General features: G+C 44.2%; 1 protein-coding gene across 12 annotated transcripts in view; it reads right to left on the bottom strand.

The window, feature by feature from the left end:
* Positions 1 to 24,161, bottom strand: part of ADGRF5 (adhesion G protein-coupled receptor F5) — a 108,732-nt gene that overhangs the window by 62,856 nt on the left and 21,715 nt on the right. For 5 of the 12 annotated variants that reach the window (XM_070074016.1, XM_008263015.4, XM_008263013.4 and 2 more), the window contains exon 1: positions 8,414 to 9,015. The exons of the other annotated variants lie outside the window; for them this stretch is intronic. The gene's annotated coding sequence lies outside the window, so the exon portion shown is untranslated. Of the gene's footprint in view, positions 1 to 8,413; positions 9,016 to 24,161 lie in introns of those variants that run through there. 12 annotated transcript variants of the gene reach the window in all.

The raw sequence follows: 24,161 nt of genomic DNA, 5'->3' as shown, positions 1-24,161 counted from the left end.
AAGCTGCCTCCTTGGACAGCAGTTCCCTGATGTGTTCTGCTACAAACAGTTCCTGCTTCCTCTGACAGCTACATGCACTTAAAGTAGGCGCCCTAGCCTTCCTGCTGGTATTATATTTGCTGTTGTAAATATCCCATAAGGTAAACTCTATCTATTCTCCCACACATCTATTCATTTGTGTATTCATTCACTGGACACACATTTATTACATCCTGTTGAGTGCCTGGTGTTCCACTGGATGCAGAGGAAGTAGCAGTAAGCAAGACAACACTTTCTGTCTCCATGGAGTTTAGAGTCTAATGGAGTAGAGGAACATTATTAAAGAAGCAATGACTCAATTCATCATTTAACCATGACTGTGAAAGTGTTACCAAGGAGAATAATCATAATACTAGTATCTGTTGAACCCTTACTATGTGCCAGATACTGAACTTAGCTACATCACTAATGAAGTGGTTTTAGTATGAAAACTAATTAATAGTATGATACAAAATTAACTGAACCACCAAGTGGTCAAGTAACTTGCCTGAGAGCATACTGATGGTAAGAGGCGGAGCCAGAATTCAAACCTAAGAAGTCTAAATTCAGAGCCCATCCTTTTGATCACTACACTAAAGAAACTAAAAAGTTTTGTAACAGAGGGACATGACCTCATCTTGGGACTTTGTGCAGCGTGTCATGATTTGGGAAAGTATTTAACTGAACTAAAACATGAAGCATGAGTTGCAGTTAACCAAAAACCATAGAAGAGGCTAGAATGTGGAGAGGAAGTGGGTTCCAGGTATAAAGATCATGTGCAAAGGTACTGAGGTTAAAAAAAGCATGGCACCTTCAAGATGAGACAGGAATGAGGTAGGACTGGTGAGGTGAGCAGAGGCCAGAGTAAGCAGGCTTTTTTATTGCCATCTCAGCATTGGGTAATATCAATTAGGAGGATAGTTGTGGAAGTATAGAAAAAGGTCTAAGACCAAAAACCCCATGGAATTCCACCAATCAAAGGTCCCATCAAAGAAGGTAATTGAGCAGAGGTGATAAGGACTGAGAGCAGGGAGGAAGAAGGAAAACAAAACCAGCAGAGATTCATGGAATCCAAGGAAGTTTTAAGAAGTAGGATGTGGTCAGTCACTTGTGTCCAGTGGTGCTGAGGGGTTCGTTAAGGAGAAGACTGAGATTGCTCCCGGGATTTGTAGATAACGTAAGCTCTTAGCACAGGGGTCTTTGGGATAGTGTGTGTGGGGGTCGTCTCATGAAAAGCTGTAGAGTAGGCAGAAAGTGCTCATTTAGAGACAGCGAAACTCAAGAAATTTGGTTGCACAACAGAAGAGAGAATGGAGGGTCTTCTCACATGTAAGCTGGTAGCTTTCACATTCACTTGTAGCTGATATTGTATGCATAGCTTTCTCTCTAGGAAAGGAACTCATTGTATTGCCTGCTAGGACAGCGTCAAGGGAAGCCATGCCTCTTACTGAACTTCGGGTTGCGCTGGCTAACCATACATACTTTTGTACCCTTCAAAATAAGGAGTACAAACTTCATTCCAGCAGCTCTTTATAAAACATGTCCTTATCAAAATGGAGATTCCAAAGATGGAAAGTAGAAATGCACAAATACCATTCTGTTAGTCTACAATAACTCAAAGCAGAATTTATTTTGATGGTGGATTGCAGTACAGAATTTCAGAACTATCATTGTGAATTCTGCTGAGACTATGATGATTTGCTTGTCTCCATGAGCACTGGGTTAAGGATAGGTTGCAATAGCCTTCCTCCTGAACTGTAGGCGTACAAGATAAAAATCCTCAATCCCAACTTTAAGAGCCTTCACATATTTGCATTTTCAATTGCAGAGGTGATAAGACTTATCTTTGCTGACCATGTTTAATTAGATGATTCATCCCTTGCACTTGCAGAATTATAAGCTAAACATTTATTTAACACACACATGAAACACAATACCAATTAAAGGACTGCACTGAAGAATTTTTTTCTATTTCATTTTCCTTTGCTTTGAAATAAGGGCCTGCACCAGCATTGTGTCAGGGCTTCTCAGTACTATCAGATTACAGAGGAACATTTGTTTGTACACAATGGGGTCAAGTTTTCCAAAACACACTGCACATGTGGGCTGCGTTGATAACCTTTTATCCTTCTTTCCTTGTAAGTCACTGGGGGGGTTAGCATTTAAGAAAGAGATTACCATCTGTATGAAAACATTAAGTTCCTAACTCTGTTCTTATCTAGTCTATCTTGCTGCTTTAATTTACCGTGTGTTGGGGTTTCCCTAAGCACTGGCAAAACAATGCCAGGGATGTGTTCCAATTGCAGATGGAGGGTAGCCCTGTGTTTGGCTGCAGTGCTGGAATGAGCACCAGAGGGCCTGGGAATAGGGTTAAACCTTACAATTCAGTGGTTCTGCCAATTATTAGGAAAGAGGCAAAATACTAAAGTATTTAGTAATAATAATATGAGGATACTGGGGCCAGTGCTGTGGCACAATAGGTTAATCCTCCACCTGCAGCGCCGACATCCCATATGGGCACCAGTTCTAGTCCCGTCTGCTCCTATTCCAATCCAGCTCTTCACTATGGCCTGAGAAAGCAGCAGAAGATGGTTCAGGTGTGTGAGCCCCTGCATACACGTGTGAGACCTGGAAGAAGCTCCTGGTTCCCGGCTCCTGGCTTTGGATCTGCACAGCCCTGGCTGTTGTGGCCATTTGAGGAGTGAACCAGCAGATGGAAGACCTTTCTCTTTGTCTCTCCCTCTCTCTGTCTGAAACTCTAACTCTCAAAAAATAAATAAAATCTTTAAAAAAATATGAGGGGGCCGGTGCTGTGGCTCACTAGGCTAATCCTCTACCTGCCGTGCCGGCACCCCAGGTTCTAGTCCCGGTTGAGGCAACGAATTGTGTCCCGGTTGCTCCTCTTCCAGTCCAGCTCTCTGCTGTGGCCCAGGAAGGCAGTGGAGGATGGCCCAAATCCTTGGGCCCTGCACCCACATGGGAGACCAGGAAGAAGCACATGGCTCCTGGCTTTGGATCGGCGCAGCACGCCGGCCGCAACACGCCAGCTGTAACGGCCACTTGGGGGGTGAACCAACAGAAAAAGGAAGACCTTTTTCTCTGTCTGTCTCTCTCTCTCTCTCACTGTCTAACTCAGCCTGTCAAAAAAATAAATAAATAAATAAAATTTTTAAAAAATGAGGGTACTTCAAAAAGTTCACAGTAAAGAGAATTAAAAGATAAGTTTATGCTGGTGCAAAAACAAACAAAAAACAAAACCTGTGCAATCCATACTAGGATTCTTCAAAAAAGTCATGGAAAATATGTATTTTGAAAAAATTCACACAGATGTCAGAACTTGTTGTGTTAACAGAAACTCATATTTGAATTCAATTTTCCTAGAACTTTTAGAAGTGTACACGTAATCATAGGCCAACAGAACAGGCTCTGTCCACTGAGCAGTTGCAAAGGCTGGGGTCTCCTGCTGGGTCAGACCTTCACAATTCCATTGCTGGGGAATGGGGAGGTCTAAGGACCAAAAGGGAGCAGCTGGGTGGCTGAGGTAGAGGTAGGAAAAGGGTGCTCAGGGCAAGAATTCTTTACTATTTGTTTTAAAATACTCCCAACATTTGAATAATTGGAAGGACCATGTTAGCCTTCTGCAAGTCCCCTTTATACAGCCCTTGGCCGCCCCATCTCCCTGAGACCAGGAATTGCTGTCCTTGGTATGACTTGACTTCTCTGACATTTTTATTTCTCTTTCTAGGTATTTTTTTTTTCAGGCTTTAACAATAACATATGCGCTACACAAAATGAAAAAAAAAAGCATTACTTTTTTCCCCTTCAAACATACAATGCTTTAGAAACACTTACTATTCCAAGACATCCTGTTTGCACAGTCTGACATTAGCCTTCACCTCATTATGAAAAAATCTTTAATAAAGGTGAACCCAGTAACATTTTTCACAGATCCTCTTTCTTCCAGGTGTCCTCTTGCATGGAGCATGTTTATTGCCACCTCTTTGTGGTTCTCCCATCCCATTGCTTCTCCCTTCATTGTCCTATTTTTGCTCCTCTCTTCCTGCGTCTGTGATTCCTTCTCCTCATTCCTATCAAATACCTCCTATCAAATACCTCTTTCAGTCCTTGGTTTGCTTTCTTATTGCTCTTCCTCTTAGAGAGTTTGTCTGCTTCCATGGTTTTAGTTATCAATTTATGTGAGGATTCCTAAAATTTTATTTCCACCTTGGCCTCTTTGCTGAATATTATAATGGCACCTATTTCCCTCTATGGCATTTACATCTGGGTTTAAATTTGGCTCTTCTAAAAGTGAATTCAGCAGGTGTTTGGCGCAGCAGTTAAGACACTGCTTGGGACACCTGCATCCTACCTGGGAGTGTCTGGTCTTGAGTCCTGGCTTTGCTCCCAATTGCTGCTAAGGAGCATCCTGAGAGGCAGCAGTGATGGCTCCATAGTTAGGTCCCTGCCACCTGCTTGGAAGACCAAGACTGAGTTCTGGGCTCCTGGCACTGGCTTGTCCCAGCCCCAGCTATTCTGAACATTGGGAGTGAAACAATGGCTGGAAGATTCTCTCTCTCTCTCTCTCTCTGGCCTTACCATAAATTAGTAAGTAAGTAATAATAATAATAATAAATACATAGAATAAGAAGTGAGTTCGTCTTCTCTCCTACCTCTCTCTTGTAACCCATCCCCTCCAGCTCTGCCATCTGCTGGCTTCATTCTCCAGGTTCCTCGTCTCCCAGTCCTACAGGTATTGTTGGACACAAGTCGCAAGGGAATGGTGGAGAGCTACAAATCAAGCAGCCACTAAGTGCTGTGAATGACCTGCTGCCAATGCTCCCGGAGCTTTCCTCTTCTTTTCCTTGGTTGCCTCATTAGTCTGGATAGTAACATGTCACACCTGGCTGGCCACGCTGATCTCCTGAAGGGGCTCCCTGCCTCGTTTCCTCTTCACCCAATAACCTAACACAACAGGAGCTGGCTAACTTGTCTAGAGCATGATTTTCCCTAGTTTACTTCTATCTAATGCTCAAGAACTTTTAAACATTCCCAAATACCCAGAGGATACATGGGCTTGGTCACCTGGTGAGTGTGATCACCACAACCCAATGTAAAGTGAGCTCTGCCAAATCTCTCCCTTAAAACTTGGCTGCAGGGGCTGGTGCTCTGGCATAGTAGGCTAACCTCTACCTGCGGCACTGGCATCCCATGTGGACACTGGTTCTTGTCCCAGCTGCTCCTCTTCCAATCCAGGTCTCTGGTTATGGCTTGGGAAGGCAGTGGATGATGGCCTAAGCACTGGGCCCTTGCACTTACACAAGAGACCCAAAAGAAGCTCCTGGCTTCTGGCTTCAGAACAGCTCAGCTCCAGCCATTGCAGCCATTTGGGGAGTGAACCAACACATGGAAAACCTTTCTCTCTGTCTCTCCCTCTCTCTGTCTGTAACTCTACCTCTCAAAAATAAAAATTGACTGCAGAACAGACTGACCATCTTATATGCCTTTATTAGGCCTCTTCTTGCAACATATGTCATAAACACAAACAAAAAGTATTGGTTGAATGGATTGCCACCTGCCAGCTTCTTGTACTATTTTTTGGGCACCTGAAATACCCTATTCCTCCTTTCTGAGCTTCACTCATCATTTCAAGTCCATCTACTCGCTTAGCAACAACAGTTTTATCTCTTACAAAGCGCTTACTGTGGTGCCAGTAAGGACTTGGCAAGCCTGAGATTCGCGGGATCCGGGTAATCCTATGCTGAGAACTCTCACCATCCCCACCATACAGAGGGGAAAAGCTGAAGCTTGCGTGAATATAGTAACAGCCCAGGTCACGCAGCCACCCTGCTGCTGCCGTCTGAACAATCAACCTTTCTAGCACGTCGCCTTTGTTCTTGTCTTCTCAGGACACACAACTTTCTCCAAATACCCTGTTTCTCTCCGTGGCTGCTCACATGGCCCTACCATGCAGATATTTCTGCAGCTCTTGTTTTGGTAGCTGAGTGCAGTCATTAAGCACATCGACTCTGAAACCAGACTGCCCGAGATGGAACCCCAACTCCACTACTTGCTAGTTCTGTGCCTCCAGCAATTTGCACGACCTTTGTATATTCCCTCATCTATAAAATAGGGATTATCATCGCCTGAGACATAAAATTATTAGAACAACTAAGTGAGTTAAAAAAATCTTTACAGAGCACCAGGCACGGTGCCTGACATGTAAGTAAGTGATAGACACTACTTTAAACGGTCAGCACCTGCCCCTTGCCTTCCATGGAGAATCTAATTAAGGAAAAGTGTTCTCTGCCTTTGTAACTCCGCAGCCTTAGCAAGTCTCTCTAGCATAAGAGATGGCACTAGAATGTGACTTTAAAGGTTTTACTTGGAGGATTATCTTTAGGAAATTAGGTAAGATTCTACTAATTTTTATTATCATGGCCAGGATCATACAATGTAAACGGAAACGCTGAACTGATAAGTAACTCATGAATTTACGATGTGCCCGTAGCCAATGCACGTATTTAACTCAACCAGCCTTCTTGGAGCAAGCATTCTGTGCAGAAACTCACAGGTACAGCCCCTTCTGGTGCTCTCAATAAAGGAGCCAAACATGTGGACGAATGATACTAACTTGAATTTCATCAAAAACAAAGTCTCAGGTGAAGGGGCTCTAGGGATACATTTTACGATTTAAAAGCAGACATGACATTTATTTTCAGTTTAACCTGGAAAGTGGTTGCTCATGCAGAGGTTAATTAGTATTCTTTTATTTCCTTCCTTTTCCTTGGGATTGGACACAGCATGTTGAAGTGACCTTGAGTAAATGTATGACTTCCATCGTCACCTGGCAGTAGAAGCGCACACACCCTGTTTACCTAGAATGCTTAATCTGACCTTGCAAAATCCAAAAGTGACAAGGAGCCAATGGATCCACACTAAATTCAGTGAGGCTGTTTCAAGGTTAACTGGGAAAATAGTGCTTTTGTCAGGAGGTGGGAGATCCCTTCATTCACACACTCAGATGTGTGGCCCCTCTGATAGATGGCAGCAGCCAGAATCCTCACGCAGGAGGCCCACAGCTGCTGGCACTTCTGCCATCTCAGGTTAGCCACTTTGTCTCTAGGAGGCCAGACTCTCTTATTTCTCTCTTTTCATTTCCAGAACAAGTCTACCTTTTATGGACTTCAAGGGAAAATCCAAACCACTAGTTGACAAATCTGGAGTTTAATCCTTGGTAGGTCATTATTAACAACATTCATTGCCAAAACCAAAACCAACATAAAATAGTAACAGCATAAAAATGAGTACAACTCTTCCAGACATATCTAAGTGCTAAGAGAGCGATTCATATCCCCCCTGAATCATCTCATCCCTTCGCCACGAGGAAGATGTTGTTAAGGATCATCACATGAATCTAACCATGGGAACCCACTGAGTTCCTATACCCCAGCTAGTCCTGGGGGGCCAGAAGAACAGAGAATGGAAGTCCTTCACCTGGCAACACAGCAGGGTAGTGGCAGGGCCATCTTGGGGGAGGGAGGAAAGAGCAGATATTGGGGATGCAGGGTTTGAAAAATCTGTCGACACATATTCTTTTATGGTAAGAAATACATTTGTGTAATAATCATGTATTTCATAAATTGAGGATCAACTGCCTTGGTTCTGCATGAAAGGCAAAGCAGAGCCGAAGTGAAGTGGCATGACCTGGCTTTCTACCGAGTGTAAGAAAACACTGTGTAAGTGAGCCATGCTTCACAGAGCTTTCCATCCTTTCTGGATTGCTCGGGACAAGTCAGCCTGGCTCTAAAGCTGCAACACTACTGCCCTCCCTCCCAGTGCTAACTAAAAACTCCTCTCCCCTAGGTCATGGGTGGGAGGTTGCAGCTCATGTTTTACATTTCCAAGATCATCCCTGCCCGCCCTGCCTTCACACTGTCTGGGAACCCAGAGAAGACCTGAGCTCTTCCTGCCGGTGAACACAGCCTCCCCCATCCTCACCACAGCCACTACCATGGCTGCCGGGCCATGGACGTGCTCAAGGCATTAGCAGTAGTGTGGTATGTCACGTACTTCGATCTTGATAATATTTTTCTGGCTCAGGAATGAGAGCATTTATTTTTTAAAGCAAAAACAAACAAGCAAAACAAAACAAAAGAATTCTGTTCTAGAGAAAATCCTAAAGGATTGCAGCTAATTTGTCTGATGCTCAACCCCCCTGCAATAGTTGCAGTAACTTGACCGTGAGTCTGCACAGTACCAATGCATTTTGATTTCTCAACGGAATGTCACAATCATGCAAGAAGAAACCGGACAAGGAGGACCACAAGGGGAAGAGGGGTATCAGAGTGACTTAGGAGACAACAGGAGACAGATTCATAGGGGAGATGCCTGTTACCTGTCCAGCAGCACTGATCCTCGCTGGCTCCTCTTCTGCTCAGACACCTAACAGCGTCCTGCCTTCCAGTACAGGGCCATTTGCCCTGCAGCTTCCTGGTGGGGCCTCACGCGTAGTGGAGGGAGAACCAGGCAGGACCCATTTCGAACTTTCAGGCAGCTCCGGACCCAAGTTTAGCCTCACCAGGGTCTCCCCAGGCTGTGATCCTCCGAGCCTCACAGAGCCATCCCTGAGAGTCTGACTGCTGTTTGGAAAACAAGAAGCGATTTCCTGGTCCTCTTCCCCGGATGCCGTGTGATTTCCCTGACGCCCATGGGAAGTCCTTCAGATCTCTCTTATCTGGAAAGCTCTCCACCAAGTGGCCAGACTTGTTTGGCCGATGCCCCTTGTTATCGCATTCTTTTCTCTCAACAAAAACCCAGAAAAATGAAACTAGAACAAACCACAAATAGGTTAGAGCTGGTGAGTGGTGCGAGATGCCTGGTTTAAATCTTGGACAGATGATCACTAAATGAGATGGTATATGGGAAAATTAAAATTATCACAGAGTTTCTTGAGTCTAGCGGTGTCAACGAGGCAAAGAATAAAAGAATCCCCAAAGCACAAGAGACCTAAATAAGTCATTTAGTGTGGACCCTGCACTTTAGAGAGGACTTTATTCCAAAATTCCAAATACAGGAATGTTTGGTTCTCTTGGACTTTCAGGCGAGCTGTAAACATTTGTACCATAAGCTACAAAATCAGTGATACTAATTCTATCTTGCCTGCTGACAGTGGTTTTAAAGATAAAGAGATACACAAAAAAGGTCTAATTGGCATACTGCAAGATGAATTATAATTCAAGTTTTTGAGCCCATCCTCATTTGTTGTAAGAGAGGAAGCTGAGACTCAAGGAGAAAGAATGACCTGTTCAAAGTCAGACCACAGATGGGGAGGAGGAATAGGCTATCATCCAATTGTTCTTAAACTTTGGCATGGGGAACGCTGTTCAATTGCTTTCTCTGGAGCTTTTTTTTTTTTTTTTTTTTTTTTTTTTGACAGGCAGAGTGGACAGTGCAAGAGAGACAGAGAGAAAGGTCTTCCTTTTTTTCTTTTTCCATTGGTTCACCCCCCAATAGTGCACTGCGGCCGGTGCACCACGCTGATCTGAAGCCAGGAGCCAGGTGCTTCTCCTGGTCTCCCATGCGGGTGCAGGGCCCAAGCACTTGGGTCATCCTCCACTGCACTCCCGGGCCACAGCAGAGAGCTGGCCTGGAAGAGGGGCAACTGGGACAGAATCCGGTGCCCTGACCAGGACTAGAACCCGGGGTGCCGGCACTGCAGGCTGAGGATTAGCCTATTGAGCCGCGGCACCGGCTCTCTGGAGCTCTTATACACAGAGAGCTTGGTGAATGAGGCCTTGCCCGGAGCCCAGGAATCTGCATTGGAAATAAGTGCTCTGAGTGAGTTTGATACAGGTAATCCCCAAAGACTGCATTTAGAGAAACCTATAGAGTGCCAGAGAGAGAAGACCCAGAGTCAGATTATAGGATTTCAAACTGTAGTTCTAACAATTTCTACTTGTATGGCCATTTACTCATGAAGTGAGCTCACTGAGTCCATTTTATTTTGTGTGGAACTGGAATACTGGGTGCTGAGTTTATCAGCTCTGCTGGAACTACTAGTTGCTATCTGGAGACCTGGGCTCCAGCACCCCCAAGCCCATCGCTCTCCTTGCTCCACACTGCTTCTGTGTCTCCTTGCCTGACTTCCCCTCTTGCCATGCCATTGCTATGGGCATAGCATTAATAGTACTCTGTCACAAGACAAAAGCTAAGTATTTGGGTAAAAAGAAGACAAATCCTCTAGAGTTTATCATTTGACCTCCAAATACTGATTCCTAATTGTATTCTATAGCTAGAATTAAGAAACATTTTTCTTTAAGAAATATCCCATTGTCAGGGTGAGCTCCTAGACAAATGTTTCTTTCAAAATGCTCTTTTTTCCTGCCTTTCAGTTGTCAGGTGCAGCCAGTTCTCTGACATGGAATAGGGCGTTGTCAAAGTGGCTGTCCCTTTCCTTCCCCGAGGAGCAATTCCTCTTGTCCACAGTCTCTGCTTGTTGCTAGGAACATTCTGTGCTTGTTGCACACACAAAAGCAAATAAAAAAATGGAACCACCATATGGTCTTAGCTGCAACCCAGAATTAGCTGCTGATATAGAGACCTTCCTTTGTCTTAGCCACTGGTGGAACTGACTATCACAGAGGCCCTTCTCTGAAATTCTAAAATGCTGAATTTGTTGGCCTATTGAAGCCAAACTTCTTCAACCAAAGCACAAATGTTGCCGGAGTAACTAACTCCCAGTTGTACTGCCCATGATGTTTTTCACACGTATTCAAGGTAAAACCTTAATAGAGACAGAGCACCTACTCTCTCAGGCAGAAAGCTCAGCACCAAATAGGCATATTTCCCAGCATCTTCTGTACTGTTTGACCTCTCTTCCCTCTCCCCTCCTTCACCCAGGTAACTTCTAGTCTGTTTTTAAGTTTCAAGTGTCATTTCTTTCAAAGACCCTCCTAATTCTCCCAGAATGAGCCAAGAGTTTCTTTTCTCTAGTCGCATACAGCCAGAGACATGCTGTTTTGAGGTTACCACACTGCATTCAAAAGATCAGTTCCATGTGTTGACTGTGAATATCTTGAAGGCAAAGACTAGTCTGATTTCTTTCTTTTTTAAAGATTTTATTTTTTTTTGAGAGGTAGAGTCACAGACACAGAGAGGAAGAAATAGAGAGAGAGGTCTTCCATCCACTGGTTCACTCCTCAAATGGCTACAACAGCCAAGACTGGGCCAATCTGAAACCAGGGACCATGTAGGTGCAGGGGCTCAAGCACTCGAGCCATCTTCTACTGCTTTTCCAGGCTCATTGCAGGGAGATGGATCAGAATTGGAGCAGCAAGGACATGAACTGCCACCCATATATGGGATGCTGGTGCTGCAGGCAGAGGTTTAGCCTACTACACCACAAGGCCAGCCCTAATCTGATTTATTTCTTGCTCAGAGCATAGTAGAGTGCTGTTATAGAACAGGTGAGCCATAAAAGAAGACCAAATTAAACCACTTCATCTCATTTTCCATTGCTGGTTTCTCCTTTTAACATCAGAGTGTCCCATGGCTCAGACATAGTGGCTCTTCTCTGTTGATGTGTATTCCCCAGGTGATCACCATGAATTTTGGTTTAAATCTTTATGTTAAAGATTTCCAAATGTATGCATTTATCACAGGCCTCCACCTGAACTCCTCACTGTACAGTCAATGGACTATTTGACATCTCCTGTGGATACTCAATATGATCTCAAATGGAACAGGTCCCAGACAAGCCTCCTGAGCTTCTCTCCAAAACCAGGTGTCCAAACAGTCTCTCCCACCTTAGTAAAAGCATCTCCATCCTCCAGGTTACTCAGACATAAACTCTAAGTCATTTTTGAATCCTCTTTTTCACGTTTTACATTTAATTTGTCATTAAATCCTGCTGTCTCTGTTTTCTAGATCTATGTGTCTTAAGCTTTCTTGCTCCTTGCACCTCTGCTGTTCCAAGTCATCATTATCTCTGTTTTATTTTTTAAAAAAGTATTTTTTAAAGGCAGAGAGACAAAGAAAGACAGAGATCTCCCATCTGGCTACTCAAATGCCTGTAACAACTAGAGCTGAGCCTGGAAACCAGAATTCAGTTTTGGTCTCCAACTTGGGTGGCAGGGAATGGAGAACTTGAGCCATCATGTCTGCCTCTCAGGACGTGCATTAGCAGGAACCTGGAACTAGTAGCAGTAGCAGAGGTGACACCTGAACCCAGGCACTGCCATACAGGATGTGGGTGTCCCGGTGGGGTATTAACCACTAGGCCAAATCCTCATCCTCATCCTTGCCCCTTGTCTGGATTATTATCACTTTGGTTTCTGTTTCTCCTCTTGTCCAGACTGTTCTCCAGACTGTAGTTAGAAAGGTTCTTACAATGGATGAGTTATATGAAGTCCACTGGTGCTCAACCTTCCAGCATGCCCATCTCAGGCAGTCCAAGTCAAAGTTCTCTAAATAGCTGGTGTGGCCTGAACCATTTGTCTCCAAGTCTCCCCCCAACTTCCTCTTTTAATTTCTCTCCTACTTCTCTCCTGATTGCTCACCCTGCTCCAGCTATGCAAGCCTCCTTGCCAACCAGAGAGAAATTCATCACAGTCTTCACACCTGCTCTTCTCTCCTTTAAGGAGGCTCTTTGCAGATTTCTTCATGACTTACCCCTCACCTCACTTGCACTTTTTCTCGCGTATCATTTTCTTAGTGAAATATTCACTGATCACCACAGCTCACATCTCAATTCTCCTCATCCTCTCCCTTGCTTTACTATTTTTCCATATCACCTCTAGTACACTATGTTGCACTTTCTAACTTCATTGGCTGTCTCCACTTTCCATTCCACCACTAGAATATAAGTGCCCAAGAGAAAGACATTCCTGATGCATGGATTCACTAGAGAGAATCTGAAAGTGGTACAAATGCACAGATGTTAAGGCTAGAGCCCCGGAGGAGTATATACTAAAAAACACACAATGAATGGTTCAAGTGGCAAAGCACTCCCACTCCACGTGTTGGCAGGGTTAGCCCTGGTTTGTTTTTGTTTTTAAATCTACAATCCTTTGGTTGGTAACCCTTTTGACCCAATGTGACCAGGGGTCAGCTCCTTTTGGAATTTTCATACAGAGGCCAGAGAAATTCTTCTCTGGCACTCACCTGTCCTTATGCAAGGAAGGAACTGACAAATAATTGGGCAGTTGTATAGTATACAAATGGTCTTATTCTTATCTTTCATGTGTATGTTTTGGCAGAGTCTCTGCTAATGGAATTGTTCACATTTGTGCTCAGCTGCAGCCTCTCAGGCTTCATTTGAACTCACTGTGACTGTGCCCAGAGAATTGTCACACCTTCTTTGAGTACATGTTTTTCAAGTGTTGATGTTATTTCTTTCCCTTTGGGAAATACCAGTGTTTTCATCTTTGGAGGCCAATGGACATGGTAGACAGCTCCCTTCCACCATCCCTTATACTCCACTGACGGCCCCAGCTTTAGCCAAAAACCCACACACTCTGACAGGAACCCTGTTTTGGAATCTACTCCCAGCCATATCTTCCTTTCCTTTTCCTGGAAGGGGGAGACTTGAGGTATGACCCAATAGAGGAATCAGCAATTGCCTACTCTTGAACCTCAATGACATTTTCTTGAGGAGAGCTAGCTCCCAGTGCCCTGTGAGCCATCCCCAAACTTCAAGTTCTCCCTCTGTTCTTAGAGTTGACATGCTTTCCAGATCGCAGGAAGTGCTTACTCATGTTCCTGGCATGACAAGTGTCATCCAAGCCTCAGCTATGGTGCATGAGATTTCAGAGTTATTGATTACCCATATTTGTAATTGATTCCTCATCCTCCGTCCCCATACCTCTTAGTGTCATGAGAAGAGCACTATGTTTGAAGATATGGGCACTCCTCCTTCTCTTGACCCAGGAGGGAATCTGTTCAGAGGGAAGCTGCACTTTTGCTATAAAAATGCACCTGTTCTTTTGCATACTTGGTAGTCACTCCTATCCTAACCCCTTCTCCTTTATTGTGCTGCCTGAGTGTAGGTTCTCTGCATTGGCAGACACTGTCTATTGCAAATAACAGTGATGGTAATCTGCAGACATATGATGGACGCTGGTTTGGAACCGTGAAGCCCTGTGTTATGAAAGCACATCTCATTAAAAGTCCATTGATCTATGTTGTTTTCAGGGCCTCAGCATTTCCTTTGACCACCACCATAGGAAGGTCCTGCTCATTTTGTCTTTTGATTACAGAGGTAATGTCCTCAGAATTTATCATTGCACTTAGTGAGCATCCTTAATGCCAAAACCTCCAAATGTGAGCTGAAGACTCAAACATGTTAGGAGAAAAATCAGAATCAAAGAGTAAAGGGAGTCTCCCCCTATCTGTGTTAGAGGAAACTTGAAAGGCTTAACCAAGACTACAACACCCATCAGTGTCAGAGTCAGAATTAGAGTATAGATCTTCTGTCTTCATATGCATTACTCTTAACATTGTCCCTAGTACACATGCATACACATTCCCATCCCCAAATTTTGTGGAAGGAAAAATAATCACTCTAAGTAGAATAATGGCACAGAGATAAAGCCTCGACACACCTCTGCATTGAAGAAAACAACCAAATATTTTCAACGTTGATCCCTTCTCTGTTTCTTAACCACAGATAACACTCCCTTCACAAGACAATCACAGGATTCCCTTGTTAACACCTTTATCCCTGAGGTTGGTCAGCACCAGTCTCTCTTCAACCCCTGAGTCCCACCCACTTGTCTAGGTTATGGCTTTGATAGGAGACTCAGAACAGAACCATAGTGGGTATTAAAAGCCTGAAACTTCCTTCTTGTAATGTCCCCTCAAACAAACTTTTCTCATCAAGAAGTCTACAAGCAAACTTTATCTCAAAAATTTCTTTGCGTTTCACATAGCCACATAGGATGAAGCTCACATAATGCTAAATAGCTATTTCCACCACACCACCACCCCCAGTCAGAATCATAGACTATCCTCTGGCTAAAATGCTTTGGTTAGACTTTCACCTACGTCTAACCATGGAGATTTGGCAAAATGAGGTGCCCATCGCAGGGGCCTGAGAAGAAACAGAAGAAACAACCCAAGACAAATTGTGTTCCCAGAACCAAGCATAATCCAGATGCTGGTTGGGGGTCACTGTCTATCAAAGATCTAGACAAAATTGCTCTACCTCAACCTGTGGAAGTCTCGAGTGCCGCTCAGGAAAACTGAGTTCCTAAGGATGTCTGTACTGTCCTGACCTACTCCACCTGCAGGACTCCCATTTTCCACATATGTTGTATCTGTACAAATGGAAAACAGTCTCTTTTTTGAATTCCAGCCAATATATATGCTGTAAGTGTGAACATGAGCATTTAGGGGTTAGAGGGTGACCCAGGACAGTTTATTAGTCAGACTGATGAAAGCACCAGGTTATATTGGAAAAGTGACATCACCCTTCTATCTGAGTGCTGGGCCATCCCACCAAGGAATAATTCTGTAGATACCCCTTCTAGAGTGCCATTCCTCCCTCTTATTGACTTCTCTCCTGGCTTCTTCCCCACAGTCTCCACTCTTTTCCCACTGGCTCCTTCCCATGGGAGCAGCAAACAGATTCTATCAATCTCATGCTTGAGAATCTCTACACTCTTCCAAGGGCTTCCAGGGATTCCATTGCTTTCATGGTGCTTGCAAGGTAGTTTTTCAAAGGCATTTCCTTCCCAAGGAAGATTGTTAAGATACCTTTTTCTCTGACCTCTAAATTGGGACAATTCTGAAGGTACAAGTAGGGTGGTTAGCCATGTAACTAGTGTCTAAGAGTAAAATTGCTAAGTACACAAATATTAAACTTGAGTGGGCTTGTAGCCTCATCATTGTAATACTTGGTTCATGATCTAATTGCATCAATAAATGATTCTAAATAAATTATTCCTTTTTTTTCAGGGCCTATTTTTTTCATGGAAGAAGGTTTAGTGATTCTAACATATTAGAATGTAGCTGGGCCGGCGTCGCGGCTCACTAGGCTAATCCTCCGCCTAGCGGCACCGGCACACCTGGTTCTAGTCCCGGTTGGGGTGTCGGATTCTGTCCCGGTTGCCCCTCTTCCAGGCCAGCCCTCTGCTGTGGCCAGGGAGTGCAGTGGAGGATGGCCCAGGTGCTTGGGCCCTGCACCCCATGGGAGACCAGGAAAAGCACCTGGCTCCTGGCTCCTGCCATCGGATCAGCGCGGTGCGCCGGCCGCAGCGCGCCAGCCGCGGCGGCCATTGGAGGGTGAACCAACGGCAAAGGAAGACCTTTCTCTCTGTCTCTCTCTCTCACTGTCCACTCTGCCTGTCAAAAAAAAAAAAAAAAAAAAACAATGTAGCTGAACTGACAGTGTAGTGGATGGCACGACAGTGCTTTGAAAAGTATGAGCATGATGACAGGCGACATCAGAGGTGTAAATGGTCACTTCTGTGGCAGCATTTCAGAAGCAACAGAAGAACCTGTGTGGCACCTGATTTCTAAAATTACACTTTTAGAGGCAGATTACTTTAAGTGAAAGAACAGCCTCTATTTTCACTGAAATACCTTTGAAAGGCTGACATATTGTCCATTTTCATGTCCAATAAGTTTTATATTAGTGTGCAATAATCTAGATCTGTAGTTCAAGATTTAATGTGTAAAATATTAGAGATGATAGGAGGACAATGAGGTTAAAAAGAAAAAAAAGAGATGGAGTGGGCATGGTGATTTCGGAAAGTAGCTCTTCATGGCGTCTGAGGGCGTGTATGCAGCTTTCACATTAAAACCATCCACTAACTATTGAAATTGCTACAGTCACAGCGCCTGACTGCATTTATGTTAGTTTCCCCAGTCCTCAAAATGACCACTTCACACATTCTCTTCTCTCCTTACTGGTAGAAGTACGCTTGCTTCCTACGTCATTGAGAAAACAGAGTTGATTAAAAGGGAACACTCATCTTCCTATGCACAAACTTTCAACCTCCTTGCACCTGCACTAGTCCCCCTCATCCATTTCAGGGGATGACACATCTCTGCTCCTCCAGAGGACCTGCCTCTTCCTTTACTGGGCTCTGGATCCCAGCCCCTCATCTTCCTCAGTCCCAGTTCAGTCTCTTCCACACACAAATGTTCTCCAGAATCCCTCTTTAAAAATATTCCTTTTTTGCATGCCATAGGATAGCTTATGTTACAGAACCACAGGCAAAAAAGGTATCTACAGAAACTTTAGTATCCAGACTTATGGATATTTTGAGAGCAAATGTTTTGTTTACAAGATGAACATATACCAGAATTCCAGAGGAGCAATGAACAAGTAATTTCTCCTCATCTTGGAAGTTTATTACAAGTCCATTTGACAGTCTAGAATGTATGGGATCAAAGAGAAAAATGGTTTAAGAGCAAAACATAGGAGCAGCTTTCACGTTCAACCTCCCATCTCAGTCATTTGAGACTGGGGAGAGGAATAAAGACGAGCCCACCCCTTTGTAGAGTCTGGACTCCCGTTGAACCTTCTGTAGGGTCACAGAAGCTTCTGATCTTCCACAGCTTGCAGTTTCCTATCCCCTATGCAAATATACTCCTGGTTTGTTGCTCTCAAATTTTTATTATCAAAAACTAATCTTCAGTAAGAGACTAATGAAGTAGAAGGGAAAAATATTTCCTTGACATTGCAAAGTATCTATAAAAGGGAATATAGTATGCATTCAACACTTTTAATATAAACCATTTAAAGGCAGATTTTGTTTTTATCTCAACTTTTTTTTTCAGCTAGCTAGAATATACACCATTTAGAGAAATTCAGTATATCCAAAGGCAAAGTCACAACCTGGTTTTGGTTGCTAAGAGATCTACACAAGATTTTCTGTGCACATCAACACTCCCTGAAGCCCCACTATTTGTAAATAGGGGTACAGAGGTCCCTCTTTTGTGTCCAAGGATATGTTCCACCCACTCAGGGATAGTGAAAGTAATTTCTGAGGGAGAGCTAGAAATATCTAGGACATAACAGATACTCAATATATTTTCTGACACCTACAACATCAGAGTTACATTAATAGGTCAATACTGTCTTGTAGGCAACCAGAGAACAGCCATCCCTGTGGTGGAAAACATATCTCAATTCCCTATTGCATCAGTGCTCCTGGGCAAGAGTCATGTCCCTGTACTAACACTGTTCTCAATTCCTCTGAGGGATGATGTATTCATTTTAAAATGTCCTTTCAAGAATACATAATAATATATTGGGCACAATGGCAATTTGTTTAAGACAGAAATCTGAGAAACATTGCCTGATGTCTGTGTCTGTGAACACAATGGCTCCAAAATTCAACCCAAGAAGGGGCTATAAATAATCTCATCAAGGAGAAGCACACAGTTGGGGGAAGTAGTGGTGAGAATGGAAAATGAAGCACAAATGATTATCAATCAAAATTTCTGAAGTTCAACTCCCTGGGGGAAAAGAAATAATGTGCCTGGTAAAAGTACGGAGATACAGGGTGATGAAAAATGACAGAGCTTGTGACTGGGCATTGGGAGAACTAAATATTAATTGGGTAGTCAGACCAAGAGCACCACGTTTTCTTTGAAGAAAATGTAAGAGTACATCATTTTCAGATTCTGTACACAACAGTAAAGCAACTCCTATTTAAATCAACTAGCTGGCTGGTGCCGCGGCTCACTTGGCTAATCCTCTGCCTGCAGCGCCGGCACCCCGGCTTCTAGTCCCGGTTGGGGCGCCAGACTGTGTCCCAGTTGCTCCTCTTCCAGTCCAGCTCTCTGCTGTGGCCCGGGAAGGCAGTGGAGGATGGTCCAGGTGCTTGGGCCCTGTACCTGCATAGGACACCAGGAGGAGGCACCTGGCTCCTGGCTTTGGATTGGCGCAGCACGCCGGCCGTAGCAGCCATTTGGGGGGTAAACCAACGGAAGGAAGACCTTTCTCTCTGTCTCTCTCTTTCACTAACTCTGCCTATCAAAAATTAATTAATTAATTAATTAAAAAATACATCAACTAGCTTGTTTTAAATTGAGGCAAAGAAGTAGTTGTTCACTTCAAGTGGCTTGCTACAAAACCATTGAGTTCTGTGTTTCCCTAGATCCAAGCCGTGGCTATACCCTGGTTTGGGTGCTCTCTGTCTTCACTGGTCTGTTCTGTTTCATATCATTATGGCAAACCCTGAAAGACTGATATTCTATTGACCTGGTGATGTTCAGGCTGATAAACCTGAAGGTGAGCTGCTTTGGGTTCTAGCTGTGCTTTTTGCGTTTTCCTGAAATAGATGGAGTAAGAGATTAAAGGGAAAGACGCTCACAGCGGCAGCCACTGCTGTTGGAAATGTCCTAACACTATAAAAATTGTCACCTTGCTTTCGTGAAATTTCCCAGTCTTCCACAGTTTCCATGGCCCAAATCAGCTCAACGAGGGGCCCAGGATTTCAAATTCAAGACCTTTCCCAACTACCTTGCTTTCTATTTCTCAGAGCCTGCCAGAACTATTTTTGGACCTGAAACATTGAACACAAAATACAGCTGCATATCAACAATCACAAGATGGTTCCAGGCCCACACCTCTTGGACTTGCCTCTTCTGACTTGGAACACTGAGGGAGGGAAAACCTACACAGAGTTAGTCTCTTCTTGAATTTATCTAGCTGCTCACTTTTTCAGTTTATTGAAGATCATCCAGATCTGGAATTTGTGTTTTGTATCCTACTGTGTGCACCCACTGAGGACACATTTCTGTCTTACAACTTATCTACTCTTCATTTGAACCCACTGGGTTCTAAGCATGGGCAGTACCTGAGTGACCTCTGGTCCTGGAATCACCTGGAATCATCCCCAGTGCCAGAGTCACTTTATATATCAGATGCCTACTTGGGAATTACTTATGCGAACTAACATGAGCAATATTTAGTATGTTTCTAAATTTAAAGTACTAAGATCTTCTGAAGAGTTGTATCACAACGTAAAGAGAAAAAACTGGTTTCCTAACACACAAACGTATACACCCACATGTATACCAGAGCACACACCTGCACACTCACACTTTTATGCATTGCAAATTGGAGGAAAGGAGGTAGCACCTGGCACACATAGTTCTGGACCATGGAGGTATCTGGCATATGAGAAACTTCAAAAAGTTTGTGGAAAGTGGAATTAAGGCCAGCGCCGCTGCTCAATAGGCTAATCCTCCGCCTGCGTTACTGGCACACTGGGTTCTAGTCCCGGTCGGGGTGCCGGTTTCTGTCCCGGTTTCCCCTCTTCCAGGCCAGCTCTCTGCTGTGGCCTGAAAGTGCAGTGGAGCATGGCCCAAGTCCTTGGGCCCTGCACCCGTGTGGGAGACCAGGAGAAGCACCTGGCTCCTGGCTTCGGATCAGCGCGGTGCGCCCGCCACAGTGCGCCGGCTGCGGCGGTCATTGGAGGGTGAACCAACGGCAAAGGAAGACCTTTCTCTCTGTCTCTCTCTCTCACTATCCACTCTGCCTGTCAAAAAAAAAAAAAAAAAAAAAAAGTGGAATTAAATGATAAACTCATTTGGACACACAAAATATTGAAATTTATGCATGCTAGGGGTCTTCAAAAGTTTCACAGAAAGTACATATCAAGAAAAAATATGCACGGATTTCAAAATTTTTGTAGCAAAATAGATGTATCTTTCAAATTCATTTTCCATGCAGTTTTCTGAAGTGCCTTCATGTTTGACACCTAAACCAGACTGTTTGTGAACTTTCCCCTTCTTTTATGTGACTAGTTTTAGATATACTCCTAATCTTGATTCTTTAGATTTATAGCAATCGATCCCCAAAGAAAACATTTCAGTTAAAAATATTCTTGGAGATATTGCTGTGGCACAGCAAATTAAGCCACCATCTGCAGTGCCGGCATCCCACACTGTAGCTGGTTCGATTCCCAGCTGTTCCACTTCCAGTTCAGCTCTCTGGTGTGGTGATAATGGAAAGCAGTGGAAGATGGCCCAAGTGTCTGGGCCCCTGTATGCACGTGGAAGACCTGGATGAAGCTCCTGGCTTCTGGCATTGGCGTGGCCATTTGGGAAGTGACCCAGCAGATGGAAATCTCTCTTTCTCTCCCTCTTTCAAATAAATAAATAAATCTTCAAAAAATTTCTTAAAATTCAGAGAAGCATTTAGGTGTGAAATAAAATATGAACTTGCCCAATAAAAGCAGTCTGCACATCCTTCACTGACTTGAAGTTCACACACAAGACTGAGATCACAGAGAATGACAGAATCAAAGCAACTCCTGATGAGCGTCTTTATCTTTACAACTGCTGTGATAACATTGCTTATTTTTAATTTGCTGTTCAAAGGCAGGGATCTGTCACACTGTACAGGTTAGCAACACTTCAGGCAGGTGCAGTCAGGAACTTACTCTTGAAACATACATGTGTTGCTGAGTCCTTCCGTGTCATAGCCACTGTATAACCAACCAAGCCCTTTCTGAATTAGCTTCTATGGAGATTATATTGTTTATTAAAAGATAACTAATTAAACTGCCTTAACTTGGAGTTTATATAGCTAAAGCTCACCAGAGATGGCAGCAGTTTGTTTAGAATTTAGACCAACAGAAGATTTTTTAGGAAGAATATTTTATCAGTACTGTTGTTTGGAATTACTGCTGTATGGTGATAATGCTTTTTTAAAATATCTCTTTATTTATTTATTTATTTGAGAGGCAGAGTTACAGAGAGAGGCAGAGGCAGAGACAGAGAGAAAGGTCTTCTATCCACTAGTTCACTCCCCAAATGGCTGCAATGCCCAGAGCTGGGCAGATTCAAAGCCAGGAGCCAGAAGCTTCCTCTGGGTCTCCCATGTGGGTGCAGGGGCCCAAGCACTTGGGCCATCTTCCACTGCTTTCTCAGGCCATAAGTGAGAGCTGTATTGGAAGAGAAGCAGCCAGAACGCAAACCAGCATGTATATGGGATTCTGGCACTGCAGGCAGAGGCTTAACCTACTATGCCACAGTGCTGGCTCCCTGATAATGTTTTTTTTTTAAAGACTTTTGCTATTGATTTTAAGTTCTCTTTAGACAGTAACCCCCTGGGGCCCTCCCACCAGTCCATCCTGGTAGGACCAATTCCAGACAGGGTCATGGGCTCCTCATGCAAACCAAGGAGACTTTGCTTTCAGAGACTGCCCTCTTCCCTCTTCATTGGTCCCATACATTTTAACTATAAAAGGTAATACAGTTTTTATTTTATTCTTTCCTTCAAGCATGCAGACACAGAGACAGTGAGGAGGGGCTTGTCACTCCCCTGTAGAAGTGGAGAGACCTCCAGTTCAAAAGGAAGGCCAGGCAACTCCCAAGGCTCACTAAGGCATTTCCCATCTGCTCCTAGAGGAACTACTCTTGCCTTCCTCTCTTTCCCTTACTCCTGATTTCAGCTTCATCTGGAAACATCTCCCCAACTCAGAGGAAGGAAGGCAGGCACTGTTCTCTTTCACTATGGTTCCAAGCCCCTCCCACCTGCCTTCTGCAAACCCACCAGCCCTTGGGCCACCTGAAATAAACAAAGTGTGGTGTGTGGTGCTGACCTGGGGTTAGAAGGGAAACAAGTCTTGGCTCCACTTGACTCTAAAGGAAGGAAGCAGGAAGCCTTGCTTAGGGACAGGGGACAGCAGTCCTCGGGGACAGGCTGTCCTATCACCTCCTGACCCCCTCCCTAATCAAGACTGGCTAAATGAGTGTATCCAACACAAAAATTGGAGCTCCACCAGCTGTTTACACTTTTTCAAAATGAGAGACTTCATCTTGTGGAAGAGACAATGCTGATGGCTACTACTAACTGTTTAGCCCCTCACCACTCTGTCAAGGAGAGGCCATTGATATTCCACTGTGCCAATGAGGAGACTCAGGTTCACAGGGGCTGGCCTGGTCAGCATGGAACCCAGAGCTGATTCTCATCTGAGGCCTTTCTGCCTGGGGCTGAACATTCCAGTGATTCTAGCACCTGTAGACCCCAGAGCATTAACCTTCAGGCATTCAAGATTGCATCACTGGGGACCTTGTTCAAATTCCCTCTCTTCTCAGTGAAATTCTAGAGCATGATTTGGAAATCTGTTCAGCAAATTTCAAATAGAACATGCGTGTCATATGGATGCCAGTGTCTGCTCATTCTTTTTCTTCTAGACCTGCCTGCATTACCTGTTTCCCTTCCCCCCTCAAAACATCTCTTCAAATGAAAAGTATCATGACCAAGATTGAATTTAATTGGCTATGAAATAGGGACAGTCTGAGAGTTCACCTCACATACCCTAGTCAACTGCCCAAATCATCATTCAATATATCTTTTCTCCCAGGTCACACATGCATTTGCTCCATCACCAAATGCTTCTTGAAATCTACACACCAGACATTGTTCCATTTCCTAGGGACAAGTAGTAGCTGTAAGAACTGTGTCCTTGAAACTTGCATACTAGTTGAGGGAGAGCACTGGTCCGTCTCCACGCTTGTCTGTCTTACTTGGAGCTCCTGGATCCCAGCACTGAAGCCTACAGCAAGCACCTCTTCTTTTGGGAGACAATGGGAAGTACCTGAGAGTGGAAGGTCCCAGCAGGAGAGTGTAGGACAGAAGGCAAGGGGACCCAGGCATTTACTCTCACTCACCCCCTTCCTCCCAGCTGGGCTGCGGCTTGGCAGTGACTGATTCTCCACCCTTAGCCTCAGAACGTGGGGGATCCCCTATCTCCCATGACTATGGATCTCGCTAACTTCCTCTGCTACCACATCCAACCCCTATTCTCACCTTGCTCCTTTTTGCCTAATAGGAGGCAACAAAAGGTTTCTTGATGCTGCCAATTCTTGGATGACTTAACTAACCCCATCTCTTTCCTTAGCTTTTCCTGGCAAAACATCTATATAGAATATAGAAATATAGATTATATGTGAGTAAGTTAAAAATCATGTGAGCAAAAATTCTATGAAGAAACAAAGCATACTAGGGACAATGCAGAGAAGGTGTATGTCCACATGTTCGTGTGTGTGTGTGTGTGTGTGTGTTAGTGGGGTGGCAGTAAGTCTGTCTTCCTCCTGTGTTACTGAAAATCCTTCTCTAACCCTCACGCTATTGCTACCCAGACTCACTGCCTCAGATCTCAAGCTACTGTGGTTGC

This window comes from Oryctolagus cuniculus, chromosome 5 (assembly GCF_964237555.1).
Source record: "Oryctolagus cuniculus chromosome 5, mOryCun1.1, whole genome shotgun sequence".
NCBI classification, from domain to species: domain Eukaryota; kingdom Metazoa; phylum Chordata; class Mammalia; order Lagomorpha; family Leporidae; genus Oryctolagus; species Oryctolagus cuniculus.
The sequence above is the reverse complement of the archived record's forward strand: the minus strand, read 5'-3'. Positions and strand labels throughout refer to the sequence as shown.